Raw genomic sequence first — 19,233 nt, forward strand, 5'->3', positions numbered from 1 at the left:
TCCCTAGAAAGGATGAAAGCAATCTGGGTTCCCAGCAGGCTCCCTCCCGCCCATCCCTATTGAAGATTTAATTAATGTGCCCATTATTTTGGGCTGCCCATTCCAACACTGCTGGACATAGGTAAAGGTAAGAGTTTGAACCAGGAGAATGGGACTGAAGCCCCTGCTTCCCACCATTGGGAGAGTTACAACTGGCACTTCCCATCGTTTAGTGGCAGTGAATCAAAGACTCTTGTGCTGACGGCTAAAGACTCACTTTTATATAAAGGCCCTGCCGGGCCTTTACATATTGAAATGAATCATTGTCGCCTGTGTCAATTTTGCTCTTCATTTGCTTGATGTATTTCATCACATTTGGAGGTATTAAGAATCACTGTTTGAGCTATTGTATTTATTGTCACACAGTTATACTTCGGGCTTTCCGCAAACCTGTAGAAAATATTCTGCTTTAAGATATTAATGGGCTATTAGCATCCTGCATTGTCAAGGCATTTAGTTCTAAGACACCTCTTAAAGTTTAATAAGACAAAAGATTTGCTTTTTCTTAAATCTCTAGATTAGGGTGACCGGCTTGTCCTGGTTTGCCAAGTACTTTCCTGGTTTTAAAGCTGAAAGTCCCACATTCCTGGTGTCCTTCCAGGCCTGGATAAATGGAGGTTAGTCACCCTATCCCTACTTGTGTTGTTGGGAGACCTTATCAGGATTTCTTGAAACCAGAGCATACAATTGATTTGAGTCCAGCTTTACAAGTTAAAGAATAATAAATCTCCACCATGGCAAAGAAACTGAAGTCAATAAGTAGTAAAAGTATACTAAGGAAGAATAAGTAAAAGTATACTAAGGAAAAAACCCTCAAGACTCAGCCTTGCAGAGTTCTTTGAAGTACTGCTCTTTGGAACCAGCCTGGGATTCAGACATTTGTGCCTTGCTGCTTTTCAATCCAAGGAATGCAGGGTCAAGTTATCAGAAGCATTTGAAGTTGTTTAGAGAATTGTGAAGAATTTCACTGGGCTAAACAAATTATACATCTCGGGATTGATTGCAGAGGGGCATAGGATGATAGTGTCTGCATCAAAGATAGCAGCGATGCCTTTGATAGAATGAATCACTGCTACTAAATCGTCTTAAATGAGAACCAGCTTTTCCCTCCAAACCAATCGGATTGATCTGTGCATTGAAAAATGTTTCTGTCACTCCTTTTGCTGCGTTGGAGACAAGAATGCTGCAAGAAGTGCCAGAAGTCGTGCTTGCTGGGATTGAGAATATCGTATTTATGGTCTGAGCGCATTATCATTTGACCACTCCTCTATCGTGCATGCTAATTCCTTGAAAATTACTAAAGGACCCTCTGAACTTCTCAGTCTGCTTTTCCAGTCCTTTTTTTTGTTGTTGTTGTTATTGTGTTCCATGTTCTTTTATGTGATGGTCATTGGGGTGTGGCCACAAGAAGCCACACAGCAGAGGCTCAGGAAAACAAAGCTTATTATCCCCACAGGGTCTGGAAACAGGAGGCATCTTTACTGGGGTTTTCATGGGAAAGGTATGGCAGAGTAAACTGGTTAGAACTGGCTATTTTGAATAATTCCTGTAAGCTTTGGGCTATAGGAGTGGTCTTTAGTTGCCTGGTATGTGACCCTGGGATGATTAAGGCAGAGGAATATTGCCTCCTGGTAGAGGAGGTATGGCTCTGGACTGGTTGGTTTGCATATCAAAGGCATTCTCCATGAGCCCTCTGCTATTTCTAAGAACTGGCTAACCCAAAAGGGGCAGTCTCTTCTCAGCTAGATTTTTAAGATGTTAAAACATCATAACAGGTCAGGCACGGTGGCTCATGCCTGTAATCCCAGCACTTTAGGAGGCCAAGGTGAGCAGATCCCATGAGGTCAGGAGTTCCAGACCAGCCTGGTCAGCATGGTGAAACCCCATCTCTACTAAAAATACAAAAATTAGCTGGGTGTGGTGTCGAGTGCCTGTAATCCCAGCTACCTGGGAGGCTGAGGCAGGAGAATGGCTTGAACCCAGGAGGCAGAGGTTGCAGTGAGCCTAGATCGTGCCACTGCGCCCCAGCCTGGGCGACAGAGCAAGACTCTGTCTCAAATAGATAAAATAAATAAATAAATAAATAAAACATCATAATTACAAATACAAATTGACACTTCGCTGATTCCCAGAGAGTGAAGGCAGCATGGCATAGCAGAAAGAGTGAGGTCTGAAGTCAAATCGTATGGGTTTAAATCTTGGCTTTGCCTGATATGAACCGTAAAGTGTAGGCAAGTCTGTTATTTCTTTGGGTCTCAGTTTATCATCTACAAAATAGGCTTAACAATTCTTGTCATGATTGCTGGGAGGACTAGATGGGATGATATATGTGAAAGTTCTTAGTAGGTACAGAAATTATATTAAAAAAGAAACAAATCCACATGCTGTGATGCAGTGTGGACTATCTTCGGTCACCTACCGAAGATGTCAAAGGTGGTCTTAAACTGCTTTGGTTTGGTAAATGTTGGAGTAGACTAGAAGTCAGAGAGTATGGGATCTACACTTATCTGCTCTCAGGCTTTGGTTTACAATGAGTTCAAGTGTGGGGATTGTGTCAAATGATTCCTGGAATCCCTTACATTTGTAAAATTCTATGAATTTGTGAAGTCTGCAAAATGTGAATCTGAGTTGTATGTAGAGCAACTATTAGACCATTTATCACATTATATATATAAAAATATATATATATAAAAATACAATTTTTTTTTTTTTTTTTTTTTGAGACAGAGTCTTGCTCTGTCGCCCAGGCTGCAGTGCAGTGGTGCCATCTCGGCTCACTGCAACCTCCATCTCCTGGCTTCAAGCCATTCTCCTGCCTTAGCCTCCTGAGTAGCTGGGATTACAGGTGCCTGCCACCATGCCCGGCTAATTTTGGTATTTTTAGTAAAGATGGGGTTTCACCATGTTGGTCAGATTGGTCTTGAACTCCTGACCTCAAGCAATCCACCCACCTTGGCCTCCTAAAGTGCTGGGATTACAGGCGTGAGCCACCGCGCCCAGCCCTATCACATTATATTTTACAGAAGCCATCATCCCACACCTTTGAGCCTAGTCCCAGAAAGAGCGGTCCCCTGCATACCATTCAACATGACCTTGGGCGTTCTTTCCCCACTCCCCAGCCACAGCTGTCTGGGCTAGGGTTGGAAACCTGTCCACGGTAGGCCCCTTGGAGTCTCTTGCTGGACACTTGGGATTAGAATGGAGAGAGTCAAGTTAACAGACATAGCTGGACCTGGACGGTCGCCAGTACTTGTTGGAGGCTGAGGGCACCATCCAATGTAAGCCATGGTGGATGGTGTAATAGGAGAGCAAAGGAAGGCAATCTGGGAATGGGCTGGATGGGGAGGGAGAAGAGGTGGGGGAAAGAGAGAAATGTAAAATGAGGGAAGCAGAGGAAGAGATAACATGGCAATGAAGAAAGTAACATCTTTGGTCATTTTCTGTTCCAATCACCCACAACAGGCCTGTTGGTTCTCTTTTACCTTCTGTTTTCTTTTACCTAAGTATATTTTAGTGGCTTTTCTATTCTTGATCTCCAACCATGCCCTAAGACATACGGTAACACAGACTGAGGATTCTCTGATGGCAGGGCTTTGTCTCATTCCTTTTTGCAACAAGCACAAAGTAGATGCTCAATGAATTTATACTGAAATGACATGAAAATCATATGTTTGTGTATGAAGTGTCACTACTGATGGCATTTATATGAAAAATGTTAATTAAAATAGGTAATTATGTTTCAACAGGCATTTCCCTGGATCTTCTCATTTGGTCTACAAGTATTTCAAGTATTTTCTTTTCTTTACTTTTTTTTTTTTTTTTCCCCAGAGATAGAGTCTTGCTCTGTCATACAGGCTGGAATGCAGTGGCATGATCATAGCTCAGGCTGGAATGTAGTGACACGATCATAGCTCACGCATGGTTGCCTCAACCTTCTGGGCTCAAGTGATCCTCCCACTTCAGCCTCTCCAGTAGCTGGGACTACAGGCTTGTGCCACTATGCCCAGCTAATTTTTCAAAAATTTTTTGTAGATATGGTGGGGGGTTCTCTCTATGTTGCCCAGGCTAGTCTTGAATGCCTGGCCTCAAGGGATTCTCCTGCCTCAGCCTCCCAAAGTGCTGGGTTTACGAGTGTGAACCACCACATCTGGCCCACAAGCATTTTTGAGTGCTGTCTTCACTGTGTTGTTGGGACCCACACAGGCTCTAGCTCACTGTAGGGTTTATTTTAAAATGTCTGTTGAACGGAATGGCTCAGGATTGCTTTACATACTGTAGAGATATAAAAAGAAACATAATTTATGGTTGCTCTACATAAGCAGTATCTAGTATAGTTGGGAAGATACATGGAAAAAAAAATCAAACATAGTGATTTGCAGTGGATTTCAAATAGCTGGAAGAATGGAGATTCAGTGAGGTCTCATGTATTTAGAGAAGTTTTGTAGAAAATCAGGAAGTTGAGTTACACCTTGAGAGCTGGGTGGGATTTGGCATGGTAGAGATAGGTAGAAGACATGGTAGAGATGGTAGAGATAGGAAGAAGACAAAATGCTTAGCAAAAGCTTGGGGGACAGTAATGAGAATTTTGTTGTAAACACAACTTACAATTTAATGATTCACATGAAGAAACCTGAGACACTGTGTCCAAGTACGGGAGCCAATGGAGTGCCACGGCAAGGGTGCTGACGATGGTGATAGACTTTCTGGATTCAAATCCCAGCTCCTCCCTCCCCCCTACCCCCCCCACAACTGGCTTTGTGGTGTTGGGCAATTTACTTAACCTTTCTGTGCCTCAGTTTCCTCATCTGTAAAGTTGGGGATAATAACAGTACCCACTTCATAGGGATGTTGTACAATTGGAGGGGAAGCTGTTTGTAAAGTTATTAGATTAGTGTCTGGCACTTGGTAAGGATTTGATCAATGTCAACTAATTGTTTTTGTAATGGAACTCTGGTGCTATGCTGATTGAAAGAACTATCCAGTTAATTTTGAACTGGATATAGAATAGCAGATCTCTTGGTCATTAAGTAAGCCAGTTACTGTCTGAATTGGTGCTGGAGTACTGGTAGGAACTGGTTTATGGTCAGAAGAACATCGAGTGTGTAGAACTCAGTGGAAGGCTTTGAGAGCCAGGGAGAGGAATTTGGACTTGGGAATGATGGGCAGGGCACAGTCATATTTCCTGAGCAGGGGAGTGATGTGATGAAGGTGACCGCAGGAGAGCCGGGGCGGGGGCAGTCCATGAATACCAGTGAGGGAGTGAGGAGGTTAATGAAATAATTCAGGGGTGAGGTGATGAAGGCCAGGGACAGGACCGTCGCTGTGAGAGGGAAATGCGGTGGGAAATTGGAGAGACTTCAAAGGGAAGGTGTCCACTTCTCACCTCCTCTACTGCTGCCACCCTGATCCAGGCGACTGTCACTTCCTGTGTGGATTACTGCAATGTTCCCCTAATCCCTCTGCCTCTGGCCTTGCCCTGAGGTCTAATCTCTTCACAGGTACCCCTTTGCAGTCTGGCAGCTCTCCTACTGCCCTCTGAGGACAAGCTGAACGCCTCGCTTGGATCTATGAGGCCCTCGTGGGAATCCCGCTTCCACTGGCTTCATTCCCTACTAGGCATCCACCTCACTCCACAAAGCTGCCATCCCTGACTTCCTCCAACACATCAGGCCTTCCTCAGGGAACTTGCCTGTGCCTGTTCTTAAACATCTGCCTAGGCTGAGTGTGGCTGCTCACGCCTGTAATCCCAGCACTTTGGGAGGCCCAGGCAGGTGGATCACTTGAGGCCAGGAATTCAAGACCAGCCTGGCAAACATGGCGAAACCCTGTCTCTGTTAAGAATACAAAAATGAACCAAGTGTGGTGGCACATGCCTGTAGACCCAGCCACTTGGGAGGCTGAGGCACGAGAATTGTTTGAACCCAGGAGGGAGAGGTTTCAATGAGCAGAGATCGTGCCATTGCACTCCAGCCTGGGTGATGGAGTGAGACTCTGTCTCTAAATAAATAAATAAATAAATAAATAAATAAATAAATAAATATCTGCCTAGATAAATCCTTTACCTCTTTTCTTGTTTAAGTGTCTGCTTGAATGTCATCTTATTAGTGACAACTTCCTTAGCCGCCCTTTTAAAACAGCAGCCCTTCTTACCTTGGCACTCCCTGTTCCCCTTACCCTGTCTGGCTTTGTCTTTGTAGCCCTTATCACTACCTGACCTGGGAGCTCTTTATTTGTTTATTGTCAGATTTCTGCAGTGGGATGTGGGTTCTATGAGGACAGGTATTTTTGACTGTCTTGCTTATGGATGTATCCCCAGGAACTAGAACAGTGCCTGGCATACAGTAGGTGCTCCATAATGTGTGTTGAATGAATGCATGCATAAGATGCAGTCAGATTTGTTGTGTTAGGCACAGTGCCCAGGGGCCCTTCAGAAGCCGCCTTATTTATGCTTCCAGTGACGCTGGTCAAGGAATGTATTGTTCTTCTTGTTTTACACATGACAGCGCTGAGGCAGAGACCAGAGGGGAGCAGGGGCACAGAGTTGGTAAGTGATGCAGTCAGGATTTGTGTCCAGTTCCTTTGACCTTGGTGTCACCATTCTGCATGGCTAAGATGAGACGGGGAGGGAGGAGTCAACAGGATGCCGGGGCTTCCAGGTTCTGGAAGATGGAAACGCGTCAGAAGCACTGACAGAAATGCAAATGCTGGGAAGAAGGCCAGAGCTTCAGAAAAAGAAGTAGCTGAGGGAGGAAATGTTGGATCAAGTAAATATTCAGGAAGAAAATCCTGCTTTTAAGGAGAATGACTAAATAATATATTGTCCAAGACCCTTGTGAGAGTGAAAGTGGGCACTATTTTTTTTTTTTTTTTTGAGGCAAGGTCTTGCTTTGTCGCCCAGGCTGGAGTGCAGTGGCATAATCTTAGTTCACTGCAACTTCCGCCTCCCGGGTTCAAGCGATCCCCTTGCCTCAGCCTCCTGAGTAGATGAGATCACAGGCATGTGGCATCACGCCCGGCTATTTTTCGTATTTTTAGTAGAGATGGGGTTTCACCATGTTGGTCAGGCTGGTCTCGAACTCCTGACCTCAGGTGATCCACTTGCCTCGGCCTCCCAAAGTGCTGGGATTACAGGTGTGAGCCACCATGCCCGGCTGCACTATTAATAATAAGGTGCAGCAACAGGCATACATGGAGGTTGGCCCAGCAAAGGGGGACGAGCGGTGCCTTTGGACTTAAGTGATTGGAACATCCACGAGAGTTATGGCTAGAGATTTGGGTATCTCCCTTCTGGAGATACACAGGGAAGCCACAAGGTTGGGGTTCTCATCATCAGGGAGAAGGAAGAAGAGAACATGAATACCAGTTTTGAGACCCTATCTAAGTGGGAGGAGAAGAAGGAGCCCATAGAAGACAGAACTGGAAGGGAGAAGAGGCATAGAGGTCAGGAGGAGAGGGGACAGGAAGGAGGGGGAGCGGGGGAGGCCACATTTTTCATGCAATTTAAAAGTAGGTCAGTGGGAAGCTGGTAACAAAAACAAGATTAGAGAATCACTTCTTTTTTGATTTTGTAACAAAATCTTCATATGTTTCTATGCAGTGCTAAAAGGCATTTAATTAAAGCAGCTTTGAATTCATTTTGACTTGAGAACATTTTTTCTGTGACTCCCCTATAAACCTTGAGACTCTTTCGGATGCTTTCTTTTCTTTTCTTTTTTTTTTTTTTTGAGACAGAGTCCTTGCTCGGTCACCTAGGTTGGAGTGCAGTGGCGCGATCTTGACTCACTGCAACCTCCACTTCCTGGGTCCAAGCGATTCTCCTGCCTCAGCCTTCCAAGAAGCTAGGACTACAGGTGTGCGCCACCATGCCTGGCTAAATTTTGTATTTTCAATAGAGACGGGGTTTTGCTATGTTGACCACGCTTGTCTAGAACTCCTGGCCTCAAGTAATCCACGTGCCTCAGCCTCCCAAATTCTGGGATTACAGGTGTGAGCTACCACTCCCTGCCTGGGGTGCTTTTAAAGGCTGGATCAGGAATCGGGTTTTGGTGTCCCAGCCTGAAGTTTAAAAAAAATTTTTTTTATTTTAAGAAATATTATTTGTTTCTGGGTAATTTATTTTTATTTTTATTTTTTTCCTTTAAGTCTGGGTTACATATGCAGAATGTGCAGGTTTGTTACATAGGTATACATGTGCCATGGTGGTTTGCTGCACCGATCAACCCGTCATCTAGGTTTTAAGCCCTGCATGCATTAGGTATTTGTTCTAATGCTGTCACTTCCCTGGCCCCCCACCTCCCGACAGGCCCCGGTGTGTGATGTTCCCCTCCCCGTGTCCATGTGTTCTCACTGTTCAGCTCCCACTTATGAGTAAGAACATGCCGTGTTTGGTTTTCTGTTCCTGAGTTAGTTTGCTGAGAGTGATCAGCCTGAAGTTTTTTCCTGTACCTTCGCATGGCCCAAGGCAATAAGAGGTCCTGCATTCAGAGTGGCGTTGACACAGATCAAATGTGGGCCCCAGGTGGAAGATACAGAAGCAAAGAGGATAATTCTGTGATTTCTTTGGGGTCAGAAAGTTTAAAAATTGAGTTTCTGAGCCAGCATGAGTAATAGTGTCTAAACTCTGGTTTTCCATGGTAAAGCAGAAATTTTAACATTTCATGAACAATTCAAGCAGGTATTTTCCTACCTTGGCTTCTTCCTTCAATGGAGGGAGGGAGATGGGGTGGGGGAAGCAAGCAAGCCAACAGAACCCTAGTTCAAAACATAATTGAAATGACAGCATTAACAACAATGCTGGTGTCTCGCAGTAATGTGGTTCACCAACTCTGATGGTCTGTCCCATAATTGGGAAGAAGAGAGAGCTAGGTTGCTGAGCACAACATTTTTGTCTATCCAGACATGATAGTCCATTTGGCTCTTGCCAGAAGGTGCCTTTTCCAGGTAGTGACGATGTGCACTTAGCGCATGGCTTAGTGTTCTCAGTTTATTAGACAGTAAATTCTCAGGACAGAGGCCCTGGAAACAGAATCACTCTCTCACATTCTCTGAATGCGAGTATGAGTAATTGTGTTGGGTAGCAGCGTCCGGCAGAGGACAAGCAGCAGGCCTTTCCCGCAGTCTCTTTTTATCACAGCAGAAGTGTTACTGGGCAGAAATCACTGTGGCACACAACCCCTGGGCACCAAAGGGAATAAAATCTCACAGGAATTCAAAGAGAACAAAGTTATTAACATTGAACCAAAGCCTGCTGGCGTACATCGCAGAAATCGAACGGATATAGAGGGCTCCTGAGAGGACAAAATGCGTAACTCTAGGCTACCCTGAACCAGATGCTAATATCAGTACCTAAATACTGGTTTTCACGGAAGCGGTTTGTCTGTAGCTGGTGTTCATGCCACATTGGACGAGTGTGTGTCAAGGCTGACCTTGAGCAGAATGAGGAAGCAGGAATTTGTTTTGGCACACCACACCTCTCTGCCCTTCTCAACTCCACCCTAAAGACTGAGCCCTCTTCAACAGTCCCATGCAAGGGTTTGTATTCAAAATGAGAATTTATTGGCGGTATAAGGTATGGCACCGACGATGCTCAATACGCTCCTCCTTTCTCCTTTGATCACCTCCCTCCTTCCTCCTCTCCTCTTTTCCCATCTGTTTTATTTCCATGGCTTTTCTTTTCCCTTCTCCCTTCTTTTTGACTGTTGTTCTTTTCTTTTCCAGAAATATGAAACAGGGAGAGAGAAAAAGGACGGGAGGGGGTAGGTAGGGTGGGGCTGGGGAAGACAGAGAGAGGAGTCAGTGAGGCAGGGTTATCTGTAGATTTTCAATCTGTAAGTGTTTGTTGGGGTTTCTTTGTACTGTTGGTGTTTATTTTCACCTCATAGGGTTGTTGGGAGGATTAAATGTGGAGTGTTTAGCTCAGGGCCTGGCATGCAGTAAGGTCTCAGTAAACACTATTTATTACTATTGAAAAGTTTACCCTTGGAATAAACATCTTCAGATCTAGGCCATCTATTTGGGGAATGGGGGATTTCTTCTCTCCTCTTAAAAAGTTCCTTTTTCTCAAGTTCTTGTTTTATTTTTATCTATTGTTATTATTATTTTTAGCGGCAGGGTCTCACTCTGTTGCCTAGGCTGGAATGTGGTGGCGTGATCAAAGCTCACCACACCCTCAAACTCCTGGGCACAAGCAACCCATCTGTCTCAGCCTCTCCAGTAGCTGGGATCATGGGTGCATGCCACCATGCCCAGCAAATTAAAAAACTTTTTTTTTTTAAAGAAATGGGGTCTTGCTATGTTGGCCAGACTGGTCTTGAACTCCTGGCCTCAAGCAACCCTCCAGCCTCAGCCTCCCAAAGTACTGGGATTACAGGTGTAAGCCACAGCACCTGGCCCCTTTTTCTGAAATTCTTTTAGGATAATTACGTATATACATGCACATAGTCATATGCACATGAATGTACATACATACACACAGACATTTTCTTTCTGTTTTACAGAGGGGGCTCGATGCAGAAAATGAAGCCAAGGCTTCAACTTTGGTCTAGTAAAGTAGCTTTCAAAAAATTTTAACCTCCACAACTGCCGCCTATACATACTTCTACATAAGACAACACACGAATTTTCAATAAACAGTACTTATCTTCACTGCTGGCATTATTGTGTTCTGCTCTGTTCCCTTCTGTTTCATTTAAAAAATGCTGGCCAGGTGTGTGGTGGCTCACGCCTGTAATCCCAGCACTTCGGGAGGCTGAGGCGGGCAGATCACAAGGTCAGGAGTTCAAGACCAGCCTGACCAACATGGTAAAACCCCTGCTCTACTAAAAATACAAAAATTAGCCGGGCATGGTGGTGTGTGCCTGTAATGCCAGCTACTCAGGAGGCTGAGGGAGGAGAACCACTTGAACTTGGGAGGCGGAGGTTGCAGTGAGCCGAGATTGTACCACTGCACTCCAGCCTGAGCAACAGAGTGAGACTCCGTCTCAAAAAAAAAAAAAAAAAAAAAAGCTGATTGTCACATACTAAATTAATTGCATGACCCACAATGGGTTTGTCATTGGCAGTTAGAAAAGTCATGGTCTAGTAGTTCTGTAGGACTTTGCTGGATGCCACTACCAATGTCCTAACCCTGGACCTACTGTCCCACCCTGACTCTCCAGATTTGTCATATTCTCAATTTTTTCAGTTTTTCCTTTTTTGTCTTCTAAGTTAAGAAATGGTAAATCAGAAATGCCTCATCTATCTTTTCTTACCCTTCCATACCCCCATTTTTCCTTTCCGTCCCACGTGTCCTCCATTCCCTATCAGAAATGATCATTTTAACTGCTACTTCCTGAATAATAGTAATAATGACAATGCTAACAACAGTCATAATAACAATGGCAGCTAACACTCATTTCACATCTTCTTTGTGCCAAGCACCTATCCAAAGTGCTTTATAATTTTTTTTTTTTTTTTTGAGACAGAGATTCGCTCTTGTTGCCCAGGCTGGAGTGCAGTGGTGCGATCTCGGCTCACTGCAACCTTCGCCTCCCTGATTCAAGCAATTCTCCTGCCTCAGCCTCCCGAGTAGCTGGGATTACAGGCATGTGCCACCATGCCCAGCTAATTTTATATTTTTAGTAGAGACAGGGTTTCTCCATGTTGGTCAGGCTGATATTGAACTCCTGACCTCAGGTGATCCACCTTCCTCAGCCTCCCAAAGTGCTGGGATTAGAGGCATGAGCCACTGCATCCAGCCTGTGCTTTATAAATTTTAACTGATTTAGTACTCACAATCACTCTAACTGCTCTAGATAGTAGACTACACTATAATTACTCCAGGGGAAGAATTGCCTGTTCTTTTTTTCCAACATCTAGTCAGAATCCAGAAGACTCGCATATTATAGAATCTGGGCTAAATACTTAAGTAGAAACGAGAATAATATTATGGAACGAGCAATTGCTTTCATAAGTCCTGATGGGCAAACAATAGCTAAAGATAGTGACCACAAACCTCGAATCAGCAAACCTGAGATTTGGCCTATTGCTGTAGTTAGGCTGAAATTATTTGTGATGTACTGCAAACTTTTGTTGTAAAACATAATATAAAAATTTAGTCACATGTAAACATTGACCCAGAGAAAATGTCTGTAACATTGTTGTTTTATCCTGATCTTAATGCAAGATAAAACAACAAGGGGCCAGGGCACCCCACCTACCTATTCCCCGTTGTCACCACCATCACCACCACCACCCACAGAAAGAACAACCTGGTGTCTGAAATGATGGGTAAAGAATTGCTTGTAAACTAAAAAAGAGAAAACTCAAATGTCTACCTGTTTAGTTAATGGAGTTTTAAATATTTGACAACCTTCATTCTTCTCTCATTATAAAAGTAATATGATGTTCACTGTTAAAATTCTGAAACAAGCAGTGAAATATAAAAATGAAAATATAAACGACCCCAAGCATCACCACCTACAGACAGCAGCTATTCACACTTGGTGTAGTGTGAGTGTGTTTAGGCCTTCAGGCATGTTTTGTTTGGCTTACCCAGTGTTTTAAAATGTTTTTCATTATAAAAACCTGGATTTCCAGTATCTCTTGAGAAAATACCAAGATCAGACAACACTGGGCCCACATTCTTCCACAACAGCTGCTGAGAGCCGAGTAGCCGCTGCCCGTCGTGGGCAGGGCAGTGAAGGGCGTATGTATTTCCTCCACCCCAGTTCCTACCATTCCCATTTTTCTTACACTTGGTCAGCTTCATTTACTTGTTATTTTTATATTCTAGTGGGCATTTGAGTTTCCTCTCTTTCAGTTTACAAGCAATTCTTTACCCAACATGTCAGGGATCACGCTGTTCTTTTTGTGGGTGGTGGTGGTAATGATAGTGGTGACAAAGGGTGATGGGTAGGTGGGGTCCTCTGGTCCCTTGTTACAGAGGGTGGGGGAGAAGTCTTTTATTTCTGGATTCTGCTTTTTCTTTTCTAGTATATCTAACACTTTTAAAAAGTCCTATATGCAGAGGATTAATTTCTTTTTTCTTTTCTCTCTCTCTCTCTCTCATTGGTTGCATTCTGGTGGGACTGTTTTGCTCTGACTACCCGTAGCCAGGTGGAAACTGTAAGACCCAAGCTAATCTAACAGGGATCTGATTCTCAATCAGTGTGACAGACTGAAAATAGCTAAAGCTCACTTATTCTAGTAACACTAGACAAAGCAACACTGTGTCTAGACTACTGGAATATTTTCGCTACACAGACCCTGACATGGCCTTACTTTTTGTCATCTGCTGGCCTGGTTCTCTAGCTTTCCCTTTCATGTGAACTCCCCCATATCCTCCTAGTAAATTTCCCTCTGTTTAAGCTAGCCATAGTAATTTCTGATCTGACCAAAAAAAACCCTTAATTATAATGGACAATCTGACCTGGGATATCCAACCACCACTTTCCACCAAATCTATATAGTGAGGGGCATCTCAATAAACATTCATTCATTATCTACAATTTGCCAGGTGGTATGCCAGGGACTATCTTCTAAGTTATCTAAATTAACCTTGTAACAATACCACAAAATAGGGATTACTATTTAATTTGAGATGGAAATACCAAGTGTCTTAGTCCATTCAGGCTGCTATAACCAAATACCATAGACAAGGTGGCTTAAATCAATGGAAATTTATTTTTCACAGTTCTGGAGGCTGGGAAGTCCAAGATCAAGCCCCCAGCTGAGTTGGTGTCTGATAAGGGCTCACTTCTTGGGTCATAGACAGTCATCTTCTCTCTGTGGTCTCACATGGTGGAAGGGGAAAGGGTGCTCTCTGGGGTCTCTTTTATAAGGGCACTAATCACAAGGACTCCATCCTTATGATCTAATCACCTCCCATTGTCTTTTTTTTTTTTTTGAGATGCAGTTTTGCTCTGCTGCCCAGGCTGGAGTGCAGTGGTGCAATCTTGGCTTACTGCAACCTCTGCCTCCCGGGTTCAAGTGATTCTCTTGCCTCAGCCTCCTAAGTAGCTGGGACTACAGGCATGTGCCACCACACCTGGCTAATTTTTTGTATTTTTAGTAGAGGCAGGGTTTTACCATGTTAGCCAGGATGGTCTTGACCTCCTGACCTTGTGATATGCCCAACTCGGCCTCTCAAAGTGCTGGGATTACAGGCGTGAGCCACCATGCCCAGGCTACCCCACTGTCAAATGCTATCACATTGGAGATTAGATTTTGGTATATGAATTTTTAGGGACACAAACATTCAGTCTATTACATCAAGGATAAGTAAACTGCCAAACATCATATAATTTGTAAGTAGCACAGCTGGTTCGAACACATGTCTAATATTCTTTCAATATGTCTGTTTTTCCTTTTTCCTTTTCCTCAACTGTAGTACTTGTGTTAAGAATCTAAAGGTATTCAATGAAGCTAAATTTGTTCTTTAGAAAATCTATCAGCTATTAGGAAGATTTAGGAGCCAAAAAATTATTCTGATCAATATTATAGAAAGCATACATCTTAGCAATAATAGACTCCCAGAAGATTTATGTGGTGTTTCATAACTACAGTGCTTCAGGACTATAGAGATTGATTAATTCAACCTTCTCATCTTATAGATAAGAAAATAGAGGCCAACAGGTTTCTGTATTGTAAGTATTACTGAAATTACTATTATATTTGCCAATAGTGAGGTTTAGAACCCAACCAATTTAGTTGAGTTATAAAAAGGTGGACTGTGTACATTTATATAGCTCAATTAAAATCTAAGAGCTGAAAGAGACATCCACGTCTCTTACAATAATGTATCTATCTGCCTCTATCATGGTGAGTTTCAAACACATCACCAGGTTGTCTTTTTCTTTATAGCCTATAAAGAAGGCAATTCAGTCACCTCCCTTGTAAAGCATTAGAATATTGTTTATACCTCTCAACCCAACGACATTAAAAAAAACTAATATATTCTATTTAAAGGTATTTAAAATTGTTATTTGAAAATTAGAAGCAGCCTTAAAATAGAAGTATTACTAGGCAACTGTAATAGTTAGAAATAACATAAGCCCGAGGTTTCAAAAGTAAGTAACTAGGGTGAAAGATGGAGAGGCCATGGAAAAGTTTCTTTTAATCTAGGAGAACAGTTATGGGGGTCTTCACAATATAGTGTGAACCTGTTAGACTCATTCTGGGACCCTCCACGGTTGAATTTTTTTGTAGCAAATGTTTATTGAAAGCTTCTTCTATATGAGTTACTGAGCTAAGAGCTTTTAGAATACAAAGACAACCAGATGCAGTTCCTGACTATAACTAGCTGGGAACTAGTTAGGGAGATATGGCAGGTCCACACATACCTCTAACAGGTATCAAGTGAAAAGTGGTATCAGATCCACAGAAACGCACTGCAGGTAGGGCAAGGCTACATCATGCTGGGGGTCGGTGAAAGCTCTTGAGGATGAATATGATTTTGACAGAGACAGTGGAAAGGTTACGCACCCAGAAAGTATGGCATAAAGAGAGGTCTAAAGATGAGAAATGTTTGTATATACACTTTTCATTTCAGGTCCTAAATCTACATTGGGACCTGTACTTTCCTGTTTGGAAGCTCCTCTCTTCAGTTCTCTATATATTAAAACCCTAACCACCAAGGACGTATATAAAAAGATTGAGTGATGTGTTAAAAGGGTGAGGTTGTTGGTAAATTTGTTCTCTCTCTTTTCTTATTTAGTTTCGTTTTTCTTTGTAAGTAGGATTGTAGTATAGAAAATAATTATTTTTTAAAAAGATACTGTACATACCTCTCACAGCCAACTTAAATCCTTGCTTCTCAACATAAATTCCTGACTATCTGATAACATTACATTTGAATTGGAGGGTTAATGTGAACTCCTGATTTAAAGGGTGTGTGTGTGTGTGTGTGTGTGTGTGTATGTGTGTGTGTGCGCGCGCATAGGCTCTGTCCACTGTAAGAGCCTAGAAGCAATAATGACTCACCGGCAAAGAGAACACTTACTGGTCTCTAAATAGCATTTTCTTTTCTTCTTCTTTTTTTTTTTTTTGAGACAGGGTCTCACTCCATCGCTCAGGCTGGAGTGCAGTGGCTTGATCACTGCAGCCTTGACTTCCTGGGCTCAGGTGATCCTCCCGCCTCAGCCTCCGGAGTAGCTGGGACTAGAGGCATATGCCAACATGCCCAGCTAGTATTTTTGTATTTTTTGGAGACACGTGGTTTCACCATGTTGCTGGTCTCAAACTCCTGGGCTCAGGAGATCCTCTTGCTTTGGCCCACAAAAATGCTGGGTAATAGGTGTGACCCGCCATGCCCAGCCTCTAAATATCATTTTCTACTAAAAGTAGCCAAGATTCTTTGGAGGTCTGGGGCAGGGAAATATCACTTAAACCAGGTAAGCCTAGACATGCCAGAGCTCCAGAAGGAAAGTCCCCTAGGACTAACAGGGGCCTATCAAGGGGTTGGCTTGAAGGAGCTCTCACTGACTAAATTTGGGACAATTTGGGCATTAAGAAGAAAAAGTGAAGAGAGAGAGAGAGAAAGAAAGAAGAAAAAGGAGGAAGAGGAAGAAGAGGAAGAGGAGGAAAAGAAAAGCAGCAGTTTAACATTCATTTGACTCTCACTTTGACAACTGATATATAAAGGAAAAGAAGTAAATATTAACTCCCTCTTTTTTAGGAAGAACTGTAGGTTTTCTCCATTTGAGGAAAGATTTCCTTCCCAAACAGTGCTAGGTAATAAATATTTTCATTTGAACCTTATGAAATGGTTTATATTCAACCTTTTTTTTTTTTTTTTTTGAGACAGTCTTGCATTGTTGCCCAGGCTGGAGTGCAGTGGCGTGATCTTGGCTCGCTGCAACCTCCGCCTCCCAGGTTCAAGCAATTCTTCTGCCTCAGCCTCCTGAGTAGCTGGGACTACAGGCATGCACCACCACACCCAGCTAATTTTTGCATTTTCAGTAGAGACGGGGGTTTCACAATGTTGGCCAGGATGGTCTTGATCTCTTGACCTCGTGATCCACCTACCTCGGACTCCCAAAGTGCCGCGATTACAGGCATGAGCCACTGGCGCCCAGCCTCAACTATTTTTAATGTATAAAATTTCAAATGATTTTCATTCCATATCCAAATATGGGATGAAAAAAATCAGAAAGATCAACATTTTGTGACACCTAATGAAATGACCGATTGTAAGAATCATCCATGGATGCTGAAACAATTATGCAAAAAGTTATTGGGGCAAAAGCATGAACCCCCCTGGTGCCAAGTGTCTCCAGCTGGATCACTTGCTGATTGCAAAGTGAAAACACACCTTTACATCTCAGTGGGGAGATGTGGTTAGCACTGCTTTAACGGAGGAGTCAAATCCAACTTGGTTAATGGGTGAGACAACCTAACATTTTGTTTCCCCTGATGTGATGCAGTCTGAAGTTCACAGCATGACCTATAAAGCATTCTAGCCAAAACTGTCAAAGCTGTGTGCTCATCATTCTCCAATTGCCCTTAGAAATCCATTCGACACCTTTCACCATCCTGCCCTGCACCCCTGGAGACTCCCCTCTGCAGACTCCATTGTCCAGGCTCCTTTGCTTTTGGGCTTCTGGTTAGATTTGGCCAGTGCAGGGGCTCCAACAGCCATTTTGAAGGTAGATGAGAGAGATGTTGTGGTATTTGTTCCTCACCACCCGACTCCCTGCCCGGGTGCAGTTTTGGTGGTGCCTGTGTTGCTGCTACATCCATGGCTCCTGGTGGGGAGCCCTCTCCCAAAGCTCCAGCTCCTGCAATGCTTCAGTAACTGCGCTCAGCTCAGGCTGTTGTAGACCTAGGGGCAGCAGTCCCACAGTGCCTCATCATCGCTTGTTCCCTATGCTTGCCCACACATCTGTAAATAGTCCCTTCATTTCACATCCTTCAGTTAGACCCTTTGAGTATGCCCTCTGCTTCCGGTCAGGACAATGATTGATTCTATCTGAATCAAACCTGTCCTTTATTTGAACAGGACATCAAGTCTAGAAAAACAAGTTAACACCTTGAGATAACAATCAAACAAATCTAGAATTTGGGACCATTTACTAGTCTGATAGTTTCAAAGGTTAATGTTATAAAAAAAAAAAGTAGAAGAACTCTTCCAGATTAAAGTAAGCTAAAGAGATATACCTATCAAATGCAATTTATAAATCTGGTTTGCAAAATCATATTATACTATATCCTATACCGTATTTATTTTTGGAACAACTAGGAAAATTTTAATATTGACTAGATTTTTGATGATATTAAAAACATTACCTTAGATATGATAAAGGTATTATGGATTTCAGGCAAATGTCCTTTTTAAAAAAGTGCCTACTGAAGGAACAAGGCTGACTATCTTATCCTTATACAGTGACTGCAACTTCCTTTAAAATGGGTAGCAAAATATTTAGATAGGTAATATGGCAGAAAATGAACAGGTATTAAATCTAACTGGTGGGGTCGTGGTGTTCATTGTACCATCCCTTCAACTTTTCTGTTTGAACATTTTTATAATAGAATAAAATAGTGGAAAACATTAATTAAAAAAAAAATTGCTAACCTACCCAGCAACAATTTATCCTTTTCCCAAAAGGCTATAGTTTTTTTTTTTTTTTTTTTTACTTATACTGTTCATTTGGTTTTTGTATGTGCCTATTCCAACAGATTGTCAGCTCTTGGAAGGGAAGGACTGGGCTTTTAATTCTTTTTATACCCTACAGAGTCTCATGTAAAAGTTTTATTATTATTATTATTACTACAGACAGGGTCTCACTCTGTCACCCAGGCTGGAGTCCAGTGGTGCAGTCGTAGCTCACTGCAGCCTGGAACCAAGTGAGCCTCTTGCCTTAGCCCCCTGAATAGCTGGGACTACAGGTGTGTACCACTATGCCTGGCTAAATTTTTTTCTTTTCTTTTTTTTTTTTTTCTTTTAGACAGAGTCTCGTTCTGTTGCCCAGGCTAGAGTGCAGTGGGGCTATCTTGGCTCACTGTAAGCTCTGCCTCCTAAGTTCTCCTGCCTCAGCCTCCTGAGTAGCTGGGATTACAGGTGCTTGCCACCATGCCTGGCTAATTTTTGTATTTTTAGTAGAAGTGGGGTTTCACCATGTTGGCCAGGCTGGTCTCAAACTTTTAACCTCAAGTGATCCTCCCACCTTGGCCTCCCAAAGTGCTGGGATTACAGGTGTGCTAATTTATTTTTTGTAG

At 42.9% G+C, this 19,233-nt stretch overlaps 1 protein-coding gene across 3 annotated transcripts in view; it reads left to right on the forward strand.

The window, feature by feature from the left end:
* The window catches only part of LOC139356711 (uncharacterized), a 122,924-nt gene that overhangs the window by 25,929 nt on the left and 77,762 nt on the right, over positions 1 to 19,233 (forward strand). The window lies entirely within an intron of this gene.

This window comes from Macaca nemestrina, chromosome 10 (genome assembly GCF_043159975.1).
Source record: "Macaca nemestrina isolate mMacNem1 chromosome 10, mMacNem.hap1, whole genome shotgun sequence".
NCBI classification, from domain to species: Eukaryota; Metazoa; Chordata; class Mammalia; order Primates; family Cercopithecidae; genus Macaca; species Macaca nemestrina.